We start from the raw sequence: 20,650 nt of genomic DNA, 5'->3' as shown, positions 1-20,650 counted from the left end.
CGGTTAATGTCACTGGATTGGAGTATGTGGTGGGGAGTTAGGTATAAGAAGACTGGAAAGGTGAGGAAAATCCGAAGAAAGGGTTTCATATTTTATCCTAGAGATGATAAGGAGTCACTGGCATTAACTGAATAGATGGGGTGACAGACTTGTGCAGGTAAAAATACTGACACAGGGCAGCTAGATGATGCAGTAGAGAGAATGCTGGGTCTGGAGTCTGGAAGAGCTAATTAGGTTCAGCTCGCACTTCAGACACTTACTAAATGTGTGACCATGGGAAAATCACTTAGCCTCTGTAAGTCACTTAGCCTCTGCTTGCCTTAGTTTCTTCAACTGTAAAATAAGGATAATAATAATAGGACCTACCTCCTAAAGTTGCTATCAGAATCAAATGTGGCAATGTATGTAAATCATGTGGCACAGTGTCTGGCACATAGCAGGCACTTAACAGATACTTGTTTACCTCCATCCTGTGTGATCCTGTCCATAAAATGGAGATAATAGCACCTACCTCCCAGGGTTGTTTTGAGGATCAAATGAGATAATATTTGTAAAGTGCTGTGCAAACCTTGTAGGTCTATGTAAATGCTAGTTATTATTATTAGCTACTACTAATGAGCTAGGTATGTCTGACATCATTAGGACCCATGAAATATAAGGTGAATATCTAATGAGGCAGGAAATCGTTTCAGCTGACAGCCCATATGACATGTCCAGGACACCAAGAAGCAGGAAGGCCAAGGAATTGCTAAGAGTTGTAATACCCCTGAGGGATTTCCAACAGAGCCCAGGCATAAACCTCAGATGTCCAGATGTGGTGGTCAAAACTGGGCCATGTAAATGTCCATAAAAATGGCAGATAGCCATGTGAAGCATTTTAAACAATTTCACAGTACCCTGAAGCTGGTCCATTGTGGCACAAAGTACAATCCCCTGGTCCGGTATTCCTAGAATAGCAGTGAACAAGGAGATGTCCATCAAAGATAAAACCCCATTCACATAATAAGTGCCAAGTTTTCACATAGAGTAGTAAGCTGCACTGGGCCTAAGTGTCTCCCTGCTGCTGCTGAGTAGATGAAGTTCATAGTATTCAAATACAGCTCAGTAATGAGAAAGTTTTCTACCCATAGGAAGGCTTGCAGGGGTTGGCTCTTGGTTTTGACAACTGTGCTGTGTCTTACAGATGTGGATGCTGATATGGAAGAGATCCAGAAGACTTATAGAATGCTAGTAGGTCTAGCATTGGTTTAGTTTATGGGCTAATGGAAAAGGCTGTTCCCAGAAACCCTGATGCTGCCAGGCTTTGAACACTACCTTTAGAGCCAGCAACTCATTCTCAGAGTCTCTAATTTCATTTGGCTGAGGATATTTCCCAAGAGGAATATGCCCATGGGTGGATCTGGGCAGACTGAAGGTTGGGCTGGGAAAGGATGGCTTTTACTGCAACATTGGAAACAGTGAGTTCCATATAAATGGTGGGAGCCAGGGCACACCAGGATGGGAAACCAGTGAATGCTGTGTTTGTGATATCACAATTAAGGACGTGGAGCAATTTGTGGGACAGGAAGTAGGCAGCTGATGACAACAATCCTAATGAGGGCACCAACTTTTCTCTCCTTCTGAAGCTCTCTATAGCCAGCATTACGATGGCAATCATAGATAATTCAATCCAAAGACACTAGTCATTTTCTGTTCTTCAAACAAGATGCTCCATCTCCTGACTCCAGACATTTTCACTGACTGCCCTTCATGCCTGGAATTCTCTTCCTCCCCATCTCTGCCTCCTGGCTTCCTTTAAGACCCAGTTAGACTCTTACCTTTTACAGGAATCTATTCCCATTCTCCCTTAATTCTGGTGCCTTCTATCTATAGATTACTTCCACACTATCCTGTCTAACTTGCTTATACATAGTCGTGTGCATGTTGTCTCCCCAATTTCCATCCTAAACATTCACAAGGGCTATATGTGCCTGGCCTATTGTAGAGACTTCTGAACTTGTGTTGGACTGATCAGCCACAGTCAAACAATGTATGTTGTAATGTCATTTTGGTCCTCTTTGAGTATAAATGACAACAAAGAACATATTTGTTTGTATGTCATTTCCCCAATTATACTGTCAGCTCCTTGAGAGCATGGACTGTCTTTCGCCTTTTTTTTTTTTGGCATCCTCAGGGATTAGCACAATGTCTGACACACAGTAGGTGCTTAATAAATGTTTAATTTATTTAACTAACAGCTAGCTTCTGGCTTCTAGGCTACCGTTTCCTAAACTTGACCCTACACAATAGGACTGACAGTAGAATTGCTGTAGAGACCCCTGCAGTGAAACTCAGGAGAGTTTGGCTACTTAGGTGACACTGTATACATCTATATTTTTGTTCCTTTGTATTGGCAGCAATCCCTGGGAAGAACCTTCCAAATGGACTGTGCTATCAACTGCTGAACAAAGAGACAGACCTAGTACAACCCTGTGTCACAAGGTGAGTAACAACTCTAACCTCAACAATGCTTTCCAGACCCTTCTCTATTCTTTTGCATGTGCCCGTGACAGATGCTGCAGAATCCTAATAATAATAATTGCTAACATTTGTATAGCACCTACTATGTGTCAGGCACTGTCCTAAGCACTTTATTAATATCATCTCTTTTTATTTTCACAGTAACCCTGTGAGGTAGGGGGCTATTATTACCCCCATTTTTACAGTTGAGGAAACTGAGGCAGACAGAGGTTAAATGACTTCCCCAAGGTCACACATTGGAAGCAGTGAGTTTAGACATCACTTCATTCCCCTGGGGTTTATTTATCTTTATAATTAATGGGTTGAATTGGGTAGTCTCAAAGGTCTTTTCCAGCTCTGTCTGTGGCCAGATTTGAGCTTGGATCTTTTTGATTCCAGATCCGTCACTCTATCCACAGCACCACAAGCTGCCCCTCTATAATGTATAAGGATATTACAGATTCAGTGGAGGACTGCAGAGTATCAACCACATGGCCAGTGGGCATCTATAATCCCAAGGGTCCCCGAATCAGATTAAAATATAATTGAAAAATATTTAACAAAATAAATAAAATACAATAGAACACAGATAATGTTGACACATTTTCTAAGTCAATATGTAACCCACAGGGATCCTTATGTACAATTTACCCTGTTGGAATTCTCTGACACTTCGCCAGTTGATCCCACAAGATTCATCTTCTTAGAATACTGCTTTCATCATGTCATTCCCCTGCTAAAAAGTCTTCATGAGCTTCCTGTTGCCTCCCATATCAAACTCAGTCTCCCTTGCCTGGCTTTCACAGCACCTCCAGAGCTTGCCAGCTGGATTTACACGAAGGCAATAAGGCATAGCACCATGGGCTTTAGAGCTGGAAGGGACCTTTGAGACCACCTAATTCAATCCTGTTGTTTATAAAGTTGAGTAAACCCCAGTGGAGTTAAGTGATGCTTAAAACCACACAGAGCCTGAGTAGAAATGCCAGGATTAAAATCCAGGTCCTCTGACTTCAAATCTAGATTTCCCACTCTATCAAACTGCTTCCCCACCTCCAGATGAATTGAATGGACTTGTATCCAAAGGTACCCCTGAGAATGATCTCCCTGGGTGCAGCAGGTGCTGAAATGACCAGGATGTGGCCATCTGTCCCTGGCATCCTGAGTGAGTCTAAGTTCTCTTACTAAGAAATCACATTAAACTTATAGTACAGGAGACAACCACCAGAGGGAGACAGGGTACAGGCCAGGTCATCACAAACATGCCAGTAGAATTACAAGGACAAGATTGTAGACATTCAAAGAGTTTAGAGGGCAAGAGCCAGGTAAACCGAAATCATTTTAGAAGCAGAGGTTTAACTGAATAGAGACTGCCACACTTAGCTTGCTCTCCGATAGTGAGTTCTTTTATATGCACATGTGTTTGGGCTACGTATATGTGTTTTCTGTTTCTTAAAAGGCCAATAGTCTCAAAGGGCAGGAAAAACACACAACCCCCCTTGGGTTTTCTTTTGTTTTGTTTTAAATTATATTTTCTTTTTTTCCCCCCAATTACATGTAAAAACAATTTTTAACGTTCTTTTTTTTTTAACTTTTGAGTTCTAAATTTTATCCCTCCCTCCCTCCTCTACTGCCTCCCTGAGGCAGTAAGTAATCTAATACAGGTTAGACATGTGCAATCACATAAAACATTTCCATATTAGTCATTTTGTACAAGAAAATTGGAAGGAAGGAAGAAAAGAGGGGAGGAAGGGAGTGAAGGAGGGAGGGAAAAATAGTATACTTCAGTCTGTATTCAGACAATATCAGTTCTTTCTCTGGAGGCAGATAGCATGTTTCATCATGAGTCCTTTGGGATTGTCTTGAATCACTGTATTGCAGAGAATAGCTAAGTCATTCATAATTCTTCATCATACAATATTGCTATTACTGTGTACGATGTTCTCTGGTTCTGCTCACTTCCCTTTGTATCAGTTCATTTAAGTCTTTCTAGTTTTTTTTCTGAAATCCTCCTGCTTGTCATTTCTAATAGCGCAATAACATTCCATCATAATCGTCTACCACAACTTGCTTAGCCATGCCCCAATTAATAGGCATCTTCTCAATTCCAATTTTTAACCACCACAAAAAGAGCTGTTATAATTGGGGGGGGGGGGCGTGCTAGGCAATGGGGTTAAATGATTTGCCCAGGGTCATACAGCCAGATTTGAACTCAGGTCCTCCTGAATCCTGTGCTCTATCCACTGTGCCCCCTAGCTGCCCCAATAAATATTTTTGTACAAAATAGGCACAATCCCATTGTTGATGGAGAAGAGAGGCAGTGTGGTGCAGTGGAATGAGCAGTAGGGTCGAAGGCTCTGCCTCTACTACCTTGGGCAATTACTTAACCTTTGTGGACCTAAATTTCCTCTTCTGTAAAATGAAAGTTTGTGCCATATAACATTGCTTTTTATCTTAAAATGCTGGGATAAGAATATTGGAATTGAGCAGAGAGGAGCAGAAGGGAGGGAAGGGATATGGAGTTGGATAGGTAAGTTTCAGTGGAATTGAGAATGCTGGGAAAAAGAAAAGCCAAATCCATCCATAACTGCAGCCTACATTCACAATTATCATTGTGAATTAACCAAGCAGCAAGTATTTATTAAACACCATGTGTCTGAGATGTATATAGTGCAGTATAATGGGTAGAAAGCCAGATTTAAAGCCAAGAAAATAGGGGTTCAAGTCTCACTTCAGCTGTGTAATACCTAACAAGGCATTTCACTTCTCAGCTCTTTAAGTCTATACCTCGCCGAGAAGGTGCCAAACTACACGGGCCATAGGAGTTTACTCTCTTGAGAGTTCTATTTTCCAGAGCCATCATAGATCCTTCCTTCTTGAGTTCTTCTCCTCCCGTGAACCAGGAACTTTCATGCACCTGGAAATACATATACAAAAATGAGATTGGAAGAGACCACAAAAGTTCATGTATTCATCCTCCCTACCTCTGGAAGGCCCATATCTAATTGAGCCCTAGATAATACTCAGGATAGTGCTAGGCCAACTTTGATGCATGGCTATTTAAGGAGGACTCAACCCTTGACTCCCAGAGGGCACACACTAACTCCCCTCATTCTTGACACTGATGTTACTCCTCTCCATACAAAGACAGGCATTTAATGGAAGCAGGTACAGTCTTGATGCCCTCTACCTGAACATAATGGAAGGCAAAATTATAGTTCTAGTGGCAGAACTGTACAAATGTAAGTTGGCCTAGCTGATCTCTGACATCAGCTGAGATTTTCTGGAAGCCAATGTGTGTCCGAACAGCTGAGCTTAGACTCTAACCCACGTCTCTTGACTTTTATGATTCATTTAGAGAGGTACAGTGTCCAAAAGAAAGAAGGTCACTGTCCCAATGTGTTGTTCAGTTGTTTCACTTGTGTCTGATTCTATGTGACCCCATTTGGGGTTTCCCTGGCAAAGATACCCGAGTGGTTTGTCATTTCCTTCTCTAGCTTATTTTACATAAGAGGAAACAGAGGCAAACAGGGTTAAGTGACTTGCCCAGAGTCACATATCTAGTAAGTGTCTTAGGCCAGATTTGAATTCAGGAAGATGAATCTTCCTGACTCCAAAGCCCCACACACTATCCACTGATATAGTGCTACCCAGCTAGCTGCCCTGTTGATCACTCAGTCAACAAGCCTTTATTAAGCACTTATGATGTGCCACTGTTAGACTATCTCTGGTGCCCATCACAGGACCACATTTGGAGTTTAGTGTCCTTGACACCACATTTTAGGAGGCATATGGGCAAACTAGGGTGTCTTCAGAGGTGAGTAGTCAGGATGATTGGAAAAGGAAATGGCAAATACTCTAATGATTTTGCCAAGAAAACTCCAAACGGGGTCATGAAGAGTCAGAACTGAAACAGCCAAACAACAACCAGGAGGGTGTATACTGTATTAGGATGGGTTGAAGGGGCTGGTATTGCTTAGCTTAGAAAAAAGGAATTGAAGACAGAACTAGGAGCCTTCAGTTCGATGTATGGAAACACTTTCAGGAGATTCCCCCTCACTCCTGGTTTCCAAGTACTGGCTCGATGACAATGTATTGAGGATATCATGCTGGGATTCTCAGCCAGGCACTGATTGGGCTAAATGACCCTTGAGATCTTCTAACTCTGAGATTCTGTGACTCTGGATCTCCAGATCTGGTATTCTTTCCTCCATACCCTACTGCTTTTGTATGTGTAAGCCATAGCAAGATGGAAACACATTTCCTAGAAGTTTAGGGGGCAAGTTTGCCACAGAGGAGGTTTCTCAGAGGGTCTGGGTGTTGGTAGCTGGTGAGGAAGATGAGTTCAAAAGGCACCTAAGACACTGGGTAACTCTGGACTATTCACTTAACATCTCAGTTTTCTCATCTTTCAAATGAAGATAATAATAGCATCTACCTCATAAGATTGTCGCAAGGATTAAATGAGACAGTATATGTAAAGCCCTTTGTAATTTAAGGCAATATATAAATGTCAGCTGTTACTATTAGGTGCCTGGTAGGTGATGAGAGCTCAGGAACAGGGAGATGTCACAGGTTCAAGAACATTTGATGACACAACTATAAACCCACTAGAATGTACCAGAGGATTCATTCTTTGCCTTTGGCTCCATTGTTTTTCTTGCTCCTTTTGATTCTGCGTTGGAAAAATATTTATTAAGCACCAACTGTGTGTCAAGCAATATTCTGAGCACTAAGAATACAAACAGAAAAGCTCAATGGAACCTGCTCTCAAAGAGTTCCCATTCTAATTAGAGGAGACAACGCATAGAAGATTCAGCTGCAGGGTACATACAAGTCCAAACATCCGTTCATTCACTCCTATTTCCCTTCTCCAAGGTACACATTCATTCTCTTCCTATTCTCTCCATGGTCCTCTTTGAGACTAAAGGACGAACAACAACATTCTTGCCGCCAGTTTAACACATTCAGCACCCTGGACAAAAACTAGCAGGAAATTTTGACATTCAAAAGACATTGTTATAGAGTGTAGAGTGAGAAACAATGCTCTGGACTAAAATTCCTGGGGTTTAGATAAAATAGCCTCTCAGGTCCCTTCCAGTTCTAAATTTATGATGTTATGATAATTTAGACCTCAGTAGTTCAAATCATATTCAAAAAAGAATTCCCATTGCAATACATCTACCAGATGAATGTACATCCTCAACTCAAAGACCCCAACAGAGTACAGACAGTTCTTGCTTTACGTAAATTATGTAAATGCAACTCCCAGTTGGACCAACAGCAGGAACCCAAGCGGCTCCTGCAGGGCCACAGAGCCATGGAAGGGGTGGGGCCGCTTGGAATCCCTCGAAGAGAGGGAAAGGTCTGTAGAAGAGTCTACTTGTATTAAATGACAGCTGTACATACAACACTCACCTTATTCTCATCCCCTCTCTTACCACACTCACCCCTGTTTTTCTTTGCCTTCTCCCTCTGCCCTTCCCTCTACGTACAAGAAAAATGTCATAATGATGCAAACTTATTTAGCATTTTAAGGCTTATAAAGTTCTCTCCTTACAATAACCTGAGGTGAGTAATACAGATGTTCATCTCATTTTACATAGGAGGAAACTGAGACTCAGGAAGCCAAACTGACTTTTTCAATTATGGTCACATAGTTATTTCTGTCAGAGCAAGAATGAGAAACCAACTTTTCTTGATTATAAATCTAATGGTAATAGAATGGAGGAACTGGCTAATGAGAGTCCAGGTATGAGCCCAATCTCCCCATGGACTGAGGTGGTAGAGGGGAGAATGTGCTCACAGTTGAGGGAGAGGATGTGCATTTACTTCTTACTATAATTTCTCAGTAAATATTCTCTTATAAAAGCTAATTGATGTTAATTGGTCATCAGTGATAGTGAGAATATATTAAGGGTTAAATGATACTTGGGCTCTAATCACTGGCAATATATTGGGAGGAACACACCAAATGGGACTCAAGTTAAGCACCCTCTAAGAAGTCCACTGTGTCTCAGAAGTACTCCTAGAGGGCAGCTAGGTTGCACAGTGGATAGAGCACCGGCCCTGGAGTCAGGAAGACATGAGTTCAAACCCAGACTCAGACACATAACACTTACTAGCTATGTGACCCTGGGCAAGTAACTTAACCCCATTGCCTAATCAAAAAAAAAAAGAAGAAGAAGAAGTACTCCTAGAACAGACAGAGAGGGAAGGAGGAAGACAGAGATAGAGAGAGACAGAGACAGAGGGAGACAGACAGAGAGAGAGAGACAGAGAGAGAGATGGAGCCTGCTGAGCTCTGGGGACCTGACCTGCTACATGTTTGAGTTGGCAGAATAAGTCTAAAATCTCACTACACTACTCTGAGGGAATTATTCAATATAGTGCATTGGAAAGAGTGCTGGACTTGAAATAAGAAGACTGGGTTTGAATCTTAGCTCTGCAATTTACTCTTAGTGGGATGGTGGGCAAATCATTTAATCTCTTTGGCCCTTTGGTAGGTGATCTATAAGAGACCTAGCTCCAAATCTCTGCTCCTGTGGCTAGGAAGAGGGCTATAGGACCAAGGAGAGAGATGATTTGGCCGGGAATACTCAAGAAGGATGATGGAGCCAGCTTGAATTAAATTTTTAGTGGGAGCATTTATACCTCAGAAATTGGCAAAGCTACAAATCAGAACCTGATAGACTCTTGTTAATTGTTTAGACTTAAGTAAGTGATGTTGATAATGCAAATTAAACTCTAAAAATGTGAGATATATAATTTGATGTGTGCATGTATGTGTGTGTATATGTGTGTGTGTGTGTGTGTGTGTGTGTGTATGTGTATGCATGTATTCTGGAAAGCCAGTTGTTAAACATTTACCAGCATACCACTATGCATGGAAAGTATCTGTCCTTTAGATGAAGATGGTTCAAGTGAATGAAATATGAAGGGAACCACGAAGATAGAGGCAGGAATAAATTGAATAAAAGGAATAAATGTTTATAAATAATATTTGACTCTGGGACAGGAAAAATGATGTGGAGGAGGGGGTGAGTATTAGACTTATTTCACTGGTATTGGGAACCCCCAGAGTGAAAGCTCCCCCTAGCAATGCACATTGCCACTTTCTCTGTAACTTAGTCTTACAGAGTTAACTCCCTGAGCACACTGGGTGTGCAGGGTCACACGGCCAAAGTGTATCAGAGACTGAACCCGGGTCTTCCTGACTCCGAAGTCAGCCTCTCCACATTATGGCCAGTCACTTCTTTAATGCATGAATGATGATATAAAAGATGCAGTTAACTGGCCCAAGAGACAGAAAGTGCTTGGAAAATAAAAAGCACTAAACAAATGGCAGGCATTACTGTTACTATTATTATCACTTCTTTAAAAAGAAAAAAAAAGGCACCTCATTCTCAACACTTGAACATCTTTGTCCTGAAATGAAGGCCCATATTTCCCTACTTTGTCCTTAAAAAACGGAAGCTATTTGTCCTAAATTTGTGCGTGTGTGTGTGTGTGTGTGTGTGTGTGTGTGTGTGTGTGTGTGATGTAGTTCACTTTTAGCCCACTGGATGGCACAAGAATCGCACTTTTTTTTTTCTTTTTAAGGTTTGTACCTTACTGTTACAGTGGAGGAGGAGGAGGAGGCTGACTGCGGTGCTTTGAGCTTGCATCAGTGGTCAGGGCTGACTGTCCCCTTCTCCTCCTGCCCCCCCCCACACTGTCCTAATGTAGGCACTCATATGGCGTCATAGACACGTACACACACACACACACACACACACACACACACACACACACTCACCCTCCCACTCTCACACACCTAGGGTTCTCCCTTTGTCTCCTGGTAGTCTTCAGGTTTGATTTCTCACCAGCCTCCCACAAACAGGTTCTAGTCCCTGAGGGCTTGGCAAAGGCTGGAAAGAGAAGCTGCAGGAGGAGATAGAGCCTGAGCCTCAGCCAACTCATTGTTTGACATTTAATTACAGTCCTTCCCCTGTCCCACCCCACCGCCACCCTGCCCCTCGCCCCACCCAATCACAAGGCACAGCCCAAAGGTGAGGTGAGGTCCAATCTAAGGGGCATAAAATGATCCTTGCTAGAAGCCAAATCTGCGGTAAGCTTTGTTGGTTTGGTTTAATAATTAACTTGGGTCAGAAACCTGTTCTGTGCTATCCTGTAGTGCTGGAGATGTTGTATTTATTGGTATGGTTTTTTGGGTTTTTTTTACTGGACCTAAGATATGCCAGTTCTTCCACGTACTATCTGTGCGACCATGGACAAATCACCTCACCTCTTGGGAACTCAATTTCCCATATGTAGAAGAAGAGGTCACTTTAGATCACCTGTAAGGTGCCTCATAACTCTAAATCTCTGAACCCGTGGTGTAGGGAATTCCCAGGCAGGAAACTCTCTTTCCTAATGCAGTTTTAGAGAGCTGCCTGAGCCACTGAAAAGTGAAGCAGCTTGCCCAGGTCATCATCCCCATCAGTGGGTATTTGTTAAGCACCTACTATGTGCCAGGCCTTGGGACCACAAGGACAAAAGTGAAACATTCTCCAAATGCCTATTAGACATCTCAAACTGGATTCCAATAGACATCTTAAACTCAAAGTATCCAAAACTGAACTCACTCTCTTTTCCCCTAAATCTTCCCTCTTGTTGTACAGGGCACTAACATCCTCCCAGTCACCAAGGCTCTCCACCTAGCTGTCTTCCTCCACTCCTCATTCTCTCTTATTTCTGCCGCCAGTCTCTCCCCACTCTGGTCCATCTTCCATTCATCTGTCATCTTCCTAAAGTCTGCCCAGGTCACTGCTCTATTAAATGAACGCCATTGGCTCCACGTCTCCTGCAGGATCAAAGATAAAATCCTCTCGTTGGCATTGAGAGCCCTTGACAACCCTGCCCCCTCTTATCTTTCCCATTCCTCTACACCTTACTCTTCCACATACTCTTGGATGCAGCAAGAAGACACTATAGCTCCCAACTCTGGGCATTTTCCCTGGCAGTCCCCTATGCCTGGAACTCTCTTCTTCCTCATCTCTACCTCCTCATTTCCCTTGCTTTCTCAAAGTTCCAGTTAAAATTCCATTTTCTACAAGAAGCCTTTCCTGATCCTCCCTTAATGCAAGGACTCTCATATTTATTCTGAATATAGTTTATATACGTAGTTGTGTATTATCTTCCCCAATAGATTGTGAGAGAGCCAGATGCTCTTTTGCATTTCTTTGTATTCCCAGTGACTAGCATACAGTAGGCACTTAATAAATGCTTATTGACAAGTTGCCTTCTGGGAATTTACAGTCTAGTCCAGGGGTGGGGAACCCACAGCCTCAAGGCCACATGTGGTCCTCTAGGTCCTCAAGTGCAGCCCTTTGACTGAATGGAACTTGAGGACCTAGAGGGCCACATGTGGCCTCGAGGCCACAGGTTCCCCGCTCCTGGTCTAGTCAGAAAAGGCGACATGTACTTATAATAGTAATAATAGTACTTACACTGTACAAAATAGGTAATTTGGGAGTTGGGGAGGTGATAGTGGACCAGACACTGGTGGGGATCAGGAAAGGTCTCGTGTAGAAGGTATATATCAGAGTCGAGACTTCAGCCTAGCTCTTTCTGAACCCTAAGTCCAACTCTATCCCTAACCCCATACTGTCTGTGTACAGTATAGAAGCGGGCAAAATGAGAGGAATTCCAAGACTGGCCAGGAGCTCGTTGGGCAGGCCATCCCTGCTACCACCAACCCCATCAGTAGTGCCCCTAGGTCACCAGGCCTGCTCCCAGCCTAACAGCCAGGCGAGCAAGCCCTGTTTGTAATGACTCAACTTGGCAAACTGCCTTCGTACCTGCGGAAGGTCTGGAAAAGAAAAGTCTGCCTATCCAAGTCCTTGGTATTGTCAGGTGGCTCAACACTAGGGACAGATAAGGTTTATCAGTGGCAAAGGCTCAAGGAAGATTCGTTGCCATCTCCTTTGCCCCTGAACCCAAAGGATTTTCTGTGGGACTTGAAGCTAAGATGATGTCTACAAGTCGTTTCCTCCTATTTGGGTGTGAGCAGCCAGGACATTCTTCTCTTCATGTCTCCATTGCTTTGCACACAGTAAGCACCTAATAAGAGCTCATTCATTCACCTCAGTCAGCCAGCCTCCAAGACACCGGGGGTGGAGCAGGCACAGCCTCTTGCTCCTGCCCACCTCTCCCCATCAACTGGACCTCTAAGATCTCCCCCGACCCCATTCCCCACCCACACCTTAGGGACATTAACTCACTCTATTTTGAGGCATAATGGCAGAGCTGCCTGGATTGGACGGTGAGTTCTCTATTTCTAGCAGGCCCTAGACCCCTAGAACATTCTTCAACAACCCAGAGATCTGGTCCTAGCCATCAGGATATCTTACCGTTTGCTCTGCCATTGCTCATATATCCCCATTTCTCCAGCACCCCTTCACACCCTTTCCACTTCTTGTTCAGAGGACAAAACAATATTATCATTACTACTGGAAAGGATGTAACACAGCCTGTTCACAACTCCTGGGCCTGCCTAGAGCTCCTTTCCCTGGCCTCTACTCTCTGATAAAGGCAGACATAAGTAAACTTATTGAGCGTGAGGACTTTCTCACTTTCATGTTTTTATCCTCAGCACCTAGCACAGTGCCTAGGACATAGTGGGCTCTTCATACAGGCCTGTTGGCTAATTGACCTCAGGCACAGGCTTCACTATGGCCCCAATTTTGTTATTGTTATTCAGTCGTTTCAGTCATGTCCAACTCTTCATGACCCCATTCGAGGTTTTCCTGGCAAAGATACTGGAGTGGTTTGCCATTTCCTTCTCCAGCTCATTTTACAGGTAAGAAAGCTGAGACAAACAGGGTGGAATGACTTATCTGCAATCACATAGCTCATAAGTATCTGATACCAGATTTGAACTCAGGTCTTCCTGACTCCAGGCCCAGTGCCCTATCTACTGTACCACCCAGCTGCCACATCTCCAATACAACCACTATAAAGAATCCTCCTGGGAGATTGAGGGTGACAGGTTATTTATTTGCTCTGTACCTCACTTTCCCCATTTGGAACGTAGAATTGCTATATTCAATTTATTTCCAATCTCTATGGTTGGAAATAACCCTAGGATTTAGGGTTAGAGAGAACCTTAGAAACCATCCAATCAAGGGTACCCAAGAGAAATGGGGACACTAACCTATATATGAGGATCCCTGTGGGAACATATTTGACTTGGAAAACTACATGTTAGCATCATCTGTGTCCAATTGTATTTTTATTTATTTTAACTATTTCCCCAGTACATATTAATTTGGTTCTGGCCACACTTGGAGTGCTGAAGCCACAGCGTGGATGTGGATCCCGTGGTTGACCCCTCTGATCCTGGTCTCACCTCCCTCCCCTCAATTCTATAAACTGACCATAGTAGTTGAGTACCTTGCTTAAATTACATAGAAACTAGGTTTTCACAAGATGTAAGCTACCCCAAAGAAGCAAGTTATATAGCTTAAGAAACATTTTCATTACTTATATGCAGTTAGGTAGCACAATAGATAAAGCACTGGGCTTGGAAGTCAGCAAGACCTGAGTTCAAATCCAGCCTCAGACACTTGCTATCTGTGTCACCCTGGGCAAGCCATTCCACCACTGCCTGCCTCAGTGTCCTCATCCATAAAATGGGATCATCATAGCCCCCACCTCCCAGGGCTGTTGTGAGCACCAAATGGGGTATTCTCTGTAAAGCATTTAGTACAATGCCTGGCCTATTAGGGGCTTAATAAATTTTTGTTTCTTTCCTTTCATATAGAAAACCAGTAAAGGACAAATGGAGAGTGAGGAGAAAAACAATGTGGTGTAGTGAAAATCAGAAGGACTGGGTTCAAGTGCTGTCCCAGACACTTATTTACTAGCTATGTAACCCTGGACAAGTCACTTTATGTCCCACTTCCAGCCTCAGTTTCCCTGTTTGTAAAATGAAAGAGTTGGGCTTGATGACCTCTAAGGTCCCTTCCATCTCAAACATTCTGAAGGCCCATGTTTTAGCCTTTCATTGGGAATCTGCTCTGCAGCTTCATCCTTTCTTTTCCCAAATGCCTCAGTTCTGGCCTGAGGGTAACTCATCTGCAACTCATCACCCCTACACACCCCCACCCCCTGCCCCACCCAGCGTCTTTAACTCTACATCCCAACCCGGGTGGAGTAAAGAGTCCAGGGAGTCAAATATTGACACCATGCTCCCTCATGGGATCTTAGAATCCCAGTTAGAAGGAAACTCAGAGAGTCCCAGCCATGTCACAACAGGAAAACCCTCTACAATTTACCTGAAAAGGGGCCTCCAGCCTCCACTAAAAGCGGGCATTTAGGACCTCCCAAGGCTGCCCATTTCACTTTGGGGCTGGTAGAATTGTTGGGAAGTTTTACTTTACACAGAATCTCAGTAGGATTCTCCACCATTTCTGTCCTTTGCTCCTATTTCTGCCTGTCTAATCCCTTCTCCACATGACATTGCCTTCAAACATTTGAAAACAGACAGCACAAGCCTCCCCTTTCCCATCTCTATCTTCTTTTCCTCAGGCTAAGTTAACAGAGTTCCCAATACTTTTTATTTTTAAATCATGACTTTTCCTCCCATTGAAAAAAAGTTTTTTTAATGTCTAACTGTTCTTCATATCAAAGAAGACCTGGCAGCTAAAGAGCCATTTCCCCCCAGGACTCCACCTTCCAGTGAAATGGAGAAGCTCAGGAGTCCAAATTAATCACATTTTATTAAATGTAACTCGAAGCACCCAAAGATGCTGGGACTGTTTGGGGGAGCCTCACCACCACAGATGTCAATGGTTTGTGAGAGTGAGCCATGCAAGGTTTTAGGTGCTGCTAGAATCCAGATCCAGCCACTAATAACCCAACGGGATACATGGCAACAAGAAAGAATCTTACAGCCACATTAATAATATGGAGAGCCCAGGCCCGGCTCCTGGAACACTTAAGAGGCAGCAAGCTTAAAATTAGGTCAAGCTTCAAATTAGGATTTGTAGTCTCACTCAGAGTAGAAAGTGAGAAATCTTTAATGACAGGAAAAAAGGTCTCATCACCTTCCCCAAAAAACCTAGCAACTAGTAAAGGGCCCAGGCTCAGGATTTCCTCCTGATTTCACTGAGATAGATGCACACTGACTCAGCCCACGCAATCATTTCTGAGGGTTTCCCAGGAAATCGTCTTAGTGTCAAAGCTTTGGGGAACAAATGTTTTCCCTTGGGTGGAGAGTCAGATGAATTTGAGATGAGATAGCGAATACAGGCAAGAGCCCGACTGGGCTCCCCCAGAGTCTGGTCCCACATGAGAAACTAGCCTCTTCTTTCTGAAAACAGTATTTTCAAGTCAAACCAAGAATGTATTTTGTTTTGTTTTATTTTATCAAACACGGAAGGGACCTCGGGGCGGCAGAGAAGGCATTCAGCCTCCCCACCCCACCCCCACTGAGGGAGTGAGTGTCAACGGCCTTCTTAGGGTGTTACTAATAAAATGAAAATGCCTTCCTCCCTCATGGGCGCTTAACTTGCCTGTGTCTTCCCTGGGACAGGAACAGATAGAACTTCTTACCTGAGTTTGTCAACAACCAAAAAGTTGCAGGCCTAGGGGCTATTTCAGGCTTCCTCAAGCAGGCCTGAGCCAGCAGACCACACAAAGGGCCTGGAGCCTGCGAACACTCAGCTACTCCCTGTACCAGGAAAGCGAGATGACCTAAGCTGCCCGTCACTTCTAATCGCTGCACAAGATATGGGCTGGTGCAGCCCCACAGAGAACAAGGTGTCCCAAGAGTCCCTGGAACTGAGATTTTTATAATGTTTTCATTTGAGGAAGAACCCGGAAAGCCCCCCAGCCATAGCTTTGGTGACTTTTCTTTCTTTTTAAGCACTAAATGGTGGTATCCGTTTAGTGATACCTAGATCTCAGCTTGAAGCTGCCTTCCTCCTCAGCCTTCATGCTGGTGCCCTCCGTCGGTTGATTGTCTCCAATTTGTCTTGTACACATCTAGTTTGTACATAGTTGTTGCCATGTTATCTCGGGCTGTTTGTATCACCACACTTAGCACAGTGCCTGGCCCCTAGTGGTTAGTCAACGCTCGTTGACAGATGACTCCCTATAGTTCCTTATACATGACATTTGTTTGTTTACACTCTAACTTTGTTCATTGGACCTGTGTCTATGGGATCTGGGACATCTAGGTGGGGCACAGTGGATAGAGCGCTTGGGCCTGAAGTTAGAAAGACTTATCTTTCTGAGTTCAAATCTGGCCTTGGACACTTCCTAGTTGTGTGATCTTGGGCAAGTCACTTTACTCTGTTTCCCTCAGTTTCCTCATCTGTAAAATGAGCTGGAGAAGGAAACAGCAAACCACTCCAGTATCTTCACCAAGAAAACCCCAAATGGGCTTAAAAAGAGTCAAATATGATTGAAACAACTGAACAACCATTGGATCTACGATTTCATTGGGAACTCTGGTTGAGGAAACTCCATTCTTCATGTAGATCTTGACCTTCTCTGCAATTACTGTGTTAGAGAATCATCTTGGACTTGAACCTATATTGATATACCCCCATAATCAGTGCTTTTCCTCTTAAAACATGTCTGCTACTTTCCTCATGTAAAAAAAATTGGGAAGAGGGAACAAAGAAAACAGATTTGACTGTTTTGAAATGTATTTTAAATTGCCATAGTATTTGATGAAGAGAAAGAAAAATGGGTCATGTCACAGTTCATAATGATGAAATTCTCCATTAAGTCTTGTTCCTGTGGCCCATTGAGAACATTCTGGGTTCTCAAAAGCTACGTCAGGGAGGGTAAGCTTTGGCAGATCCAGCAAGACTTTTAGTGTGAGCCTGGCCAGAGACTGAAGACCAGCCTGGCTCAGTGGAGAAGGACATATCAACAGAAGGGTAGCTACAAGGCAATGGATTGTTCTGGCCGCACCAACTCAAAGATCATAAAGGGAGTCAAAGGAGTGACTGTGGTCCGTATAAGTGGGAGAAGGACCAGTGTTGATGAATTCACAGATTCTTGAAGTACTGATAGAGCACTTAATTATCCTGGTTAATGATGCAATGTGTCACTGAGTTGAGGTGACTATAAATGCCTCACTGTTTAGTAGGTGATTGCCAAATGTTAAGTTGACTAATGAGCCATCTGGGTCCACTCACGGCTAAAAGAAATGATAGGAGGGTTCAGGACAAGGGTGACATTCTGCATTAAGGTCCACAGAGGAAGGGAAGCAGACAAGTGTGTTTGAACTTCTTCAGCCAGATCTTCCTTCTGGTTCGGTTTTGTTCTTAGGATTTAGGCTCAGTCCTGCATCACCAACTACCTCTCAAACATTTCTAGCTGGATGTCCATCTCAAGTTCGACAAGTCCAAGAGAAAATTCATGATCTCTTTCCCTAAAGCCACTCCTCTTCTAACCATTCCCACCCCATCCTTCCAGTTACCCAGTCCACAATCTTGGTGTCTTCAACTCTTCCATCTCCCTCACCCAATTTCTCTCACATCCATCCCTTCCTTTCCACTCACATAGCCGTCATTTCCCCTAGCATCAAATACATACTCCTTTGTTTGGCATTTAAATCTCTTCACAAACAGATCACAACCATAACTTTCCTTTCCAGCTTTATTACACATCATTCCCCCTCCACACATTCTATTGTCTAGACATATTGACCTTCTTGCTGGTCCTCACACATAACACTCCATCTCTTGTCTCCGTATCTTTGCCATGTCTGTCCTCCATGTCACACACACATGCACACACATACACACACACACACCCCTTTATTCAAACTCCAGTGACTCCCTGTTACTTCCAGGATCAAATACTTTACTCTCCCCTTCACATACTCTTTGATGTAGTGACACTGACCTCCTGACTGTCCCATGAATGGGACACTCCATCTCTGAGCTCCTGGTATTTTATCTGGCTGTCTACCATGCTTGGAATGCTCTCCCTACTCAACTCTGACCTGCCTGAATAGGGACCTAGCTGGCCAGTTCCAGTTGGGTAACAGCTCATGGTCTCCTCCCCGTCCCCTTCTCCCTCTTCTTCCCCCTTTCCCTCCCCCTCCACCTCTTCCTGTCCCTCTCCTCTCTTGGGTTTACCTGTTAGATTTCTTTCTCAAAGACCAAGCATTAAACCCAATTCACTCTGGAGCTCATAGATTGGATGATAGGTCCCTGCATAAGCACCACTTGATGGTTATTTTTTGGGCCCTCCTTGCTCAGAGTGAATGTAAATGGTAACTGTTTCTCTTTTGGACAGCAACCCTGAGGCTCTTCCCATCCCAATTTGATTTTTTTTTCTTTCAATTAAAGGGGCTATCCCTTGACTCACTTCTTAAAGAGGCCTATTCACTGAATGGATATTATTTCACTAAAAGTGAGGATCTGAGAAGACCTTAGCTTAAAAGGGCCTGGGTCTCCCTTTGCATCCCAGGCCATCTGCAGTCCTCCTGATGAATATCTGGCCACTGGACCCCAGATGGCTCTGGAGGAGAAAGTGAGTCTGGTGACCTTGCACAGCTCTCCCTCACTCAAATCGAAGTCAATTGCAAGTCATGTCATCATCTCCCTGATGTCATGGTCCTCTTGGAGAAGGAAGGACAAACACAACCTTCCATTAAGTCCCAATTTAACAAAACAAAGGACAGGGGCTGCTAGGTGGAGCAGTGGATAGAGCACCAGCCCTGGATTCAGGAGGACCTGAGTTCAAATCTAGACTCAGAGGACAAACAACAACAAAATTCTCAACCTCTCTTAATTCTAGTACCTTTCCTCTAAGATATTTCCAATTTATCTTGTGTATAGTTTGTACATGTTTGTTTGCTTATTATCTCCCCAGTTGGATTGTGAACTCTGTGAGGGCGGGAACTACAGTGGCTACCACATAGTAGGCACTTAATAAATGTTTATTGACTAACTGACTCCATTCCAGGCATGAAATCTCTCTCTACCCTTTGTCTTGGTATCTCTAGCAGCTTTCAGTACTCAGAAAGTACCATTTTCTGCATGAACCCTTTCTTGCTCCCCCCCGGCTGTTAGCGCCTATTCCCTCCCCAAAATTCCCTTGCCTGTGTTTTGTGTATTTCCATACATGTATGTTTTGTTTCCCTCATTAGACTGAGTAGCACCCTGGAAAAACTGGCATCGGAGTAGGGGGACCTTGGTTCAAATCTTGCCTCTAAGACTTATTACCCATGTGACTCTTTCCAAGTCACTTAACCTCTATGGAACCTCAGTTTCTTCATTTGGAAAATGAGAAATAGCCGCTGAGGTCCCTTTTAGTTCCCTATGACTGTATACTCCTTGAGGGCAAGAACTGTTTTGCCTTTGCGTCCCTGCCCCTGAGAACAATGTTCCACGTGAAGTAAGCACTCGATGGATGCTTGTGGACTGATGGACCATCAAAACGTTCCATAGGCGCCAGCAGATGTTTGACTTAGCAAGTGTTCCCATGTGCATCGTGGCACTCAGAAGCAGAAGAAGGTTAATCTGCTCTTAACTATTTCTGGACCCAGTTACTACACAATTCATCTGGCTTACGGGGTCCGATCTAATCCACCAGAATTTATAGAAAGACTAAGAATACTTCAATGAGTAAGCAAATGATCAACTGACTCCTTAAATCACATTATAAATGTGAATATTACAAAAGACCAGTGTCTGGCCCTGGGGTTGGGCAGGTACCCACAAGATACCTACAGACTCCTTCTGGGAAGCCCAAGGGGAAGGCTTTTCAAAGGACTAGATTTATTTTTATTTTGTTTTAATCAGAAATATTCTCTCTATAAGCAAGAAGGTGCGGAGAATATTTATTTTGTCTTTCTATCTCTTACCTTGAGGCAGCTAGGTATTGGAGTGGATAGAGTCCTGGCCTTACAGTCAGATAGACCTGAGTTCAAATGTGGCCTCAGATATGTATTAGCTGTGTGTCCTTGGACAAGTCACTTAACTGCTCTTGGCCTCAGTTTCCTCAACTATACAATGAGAATAATATTGTACTCTACTTCCTGTGTTGTTGTGAAGACCAAATGTTGATAATATTTGTAAAGAGCTTAACACACTCCCTATAAATCTTAGCTAGCTATTCTTACTGTTTAGCAAGAGGCCTA

At 43.5% G+C, this 20,650-nt stretch overlaps 1 long non-coding RNA gene across 2 annotated transcripts in view; it reads right to left on the bottom strand.

The window, feature by feature from the left end:
• Positions 1-5,072: 5,072 nt before the first annotated feature.
• The window catches only part of LOC110206798 (uncharacterized), a 35,349-nt gene continuing 19,771 nt past the window's right edge, over positions 5,073-20,650 (bottom strand). Inside the window, exons 1-2 of one of the 2 annotated variants that reach the window (XR_002324015.1) lie at positions 16,096-16,199; positions 5,073-5,413 (exon numbers count right to left, since the gene is read on the bottom strand). This is a non-coding gene — a long non-coding RNA (uncharacterized LOC110206798). Of the gene's footprint in view, positions 5,414-16,095; positions 16,200-20,650 lie in introns of those variants that run through there. The other variant, XR_002324014.1, reaches the window with a different exon arrangement.

This window comes from Phascolarctos cinereus, unplaced genomic scaffold, assembly GCF_003287225.1.
Source record: "Phascolarctos cinereus isolate Bilbo 61053 unplaced genomic scaffold, phaCin_HiC Scaffold_5;HRSCAF=322, whole genome shotgun sequence".
Lineage (NCBI taxonomy): Eukaryota > Metazoa > Chordata > Mammalia > Diprotodontia > Phascolarctidae > Phascolarctos > Phascolarctos cinereus.
Note: the sequence above shows the minus strand (reverse complement) of the source record. Positions and strands in the feature narration are given on the sequence as shown.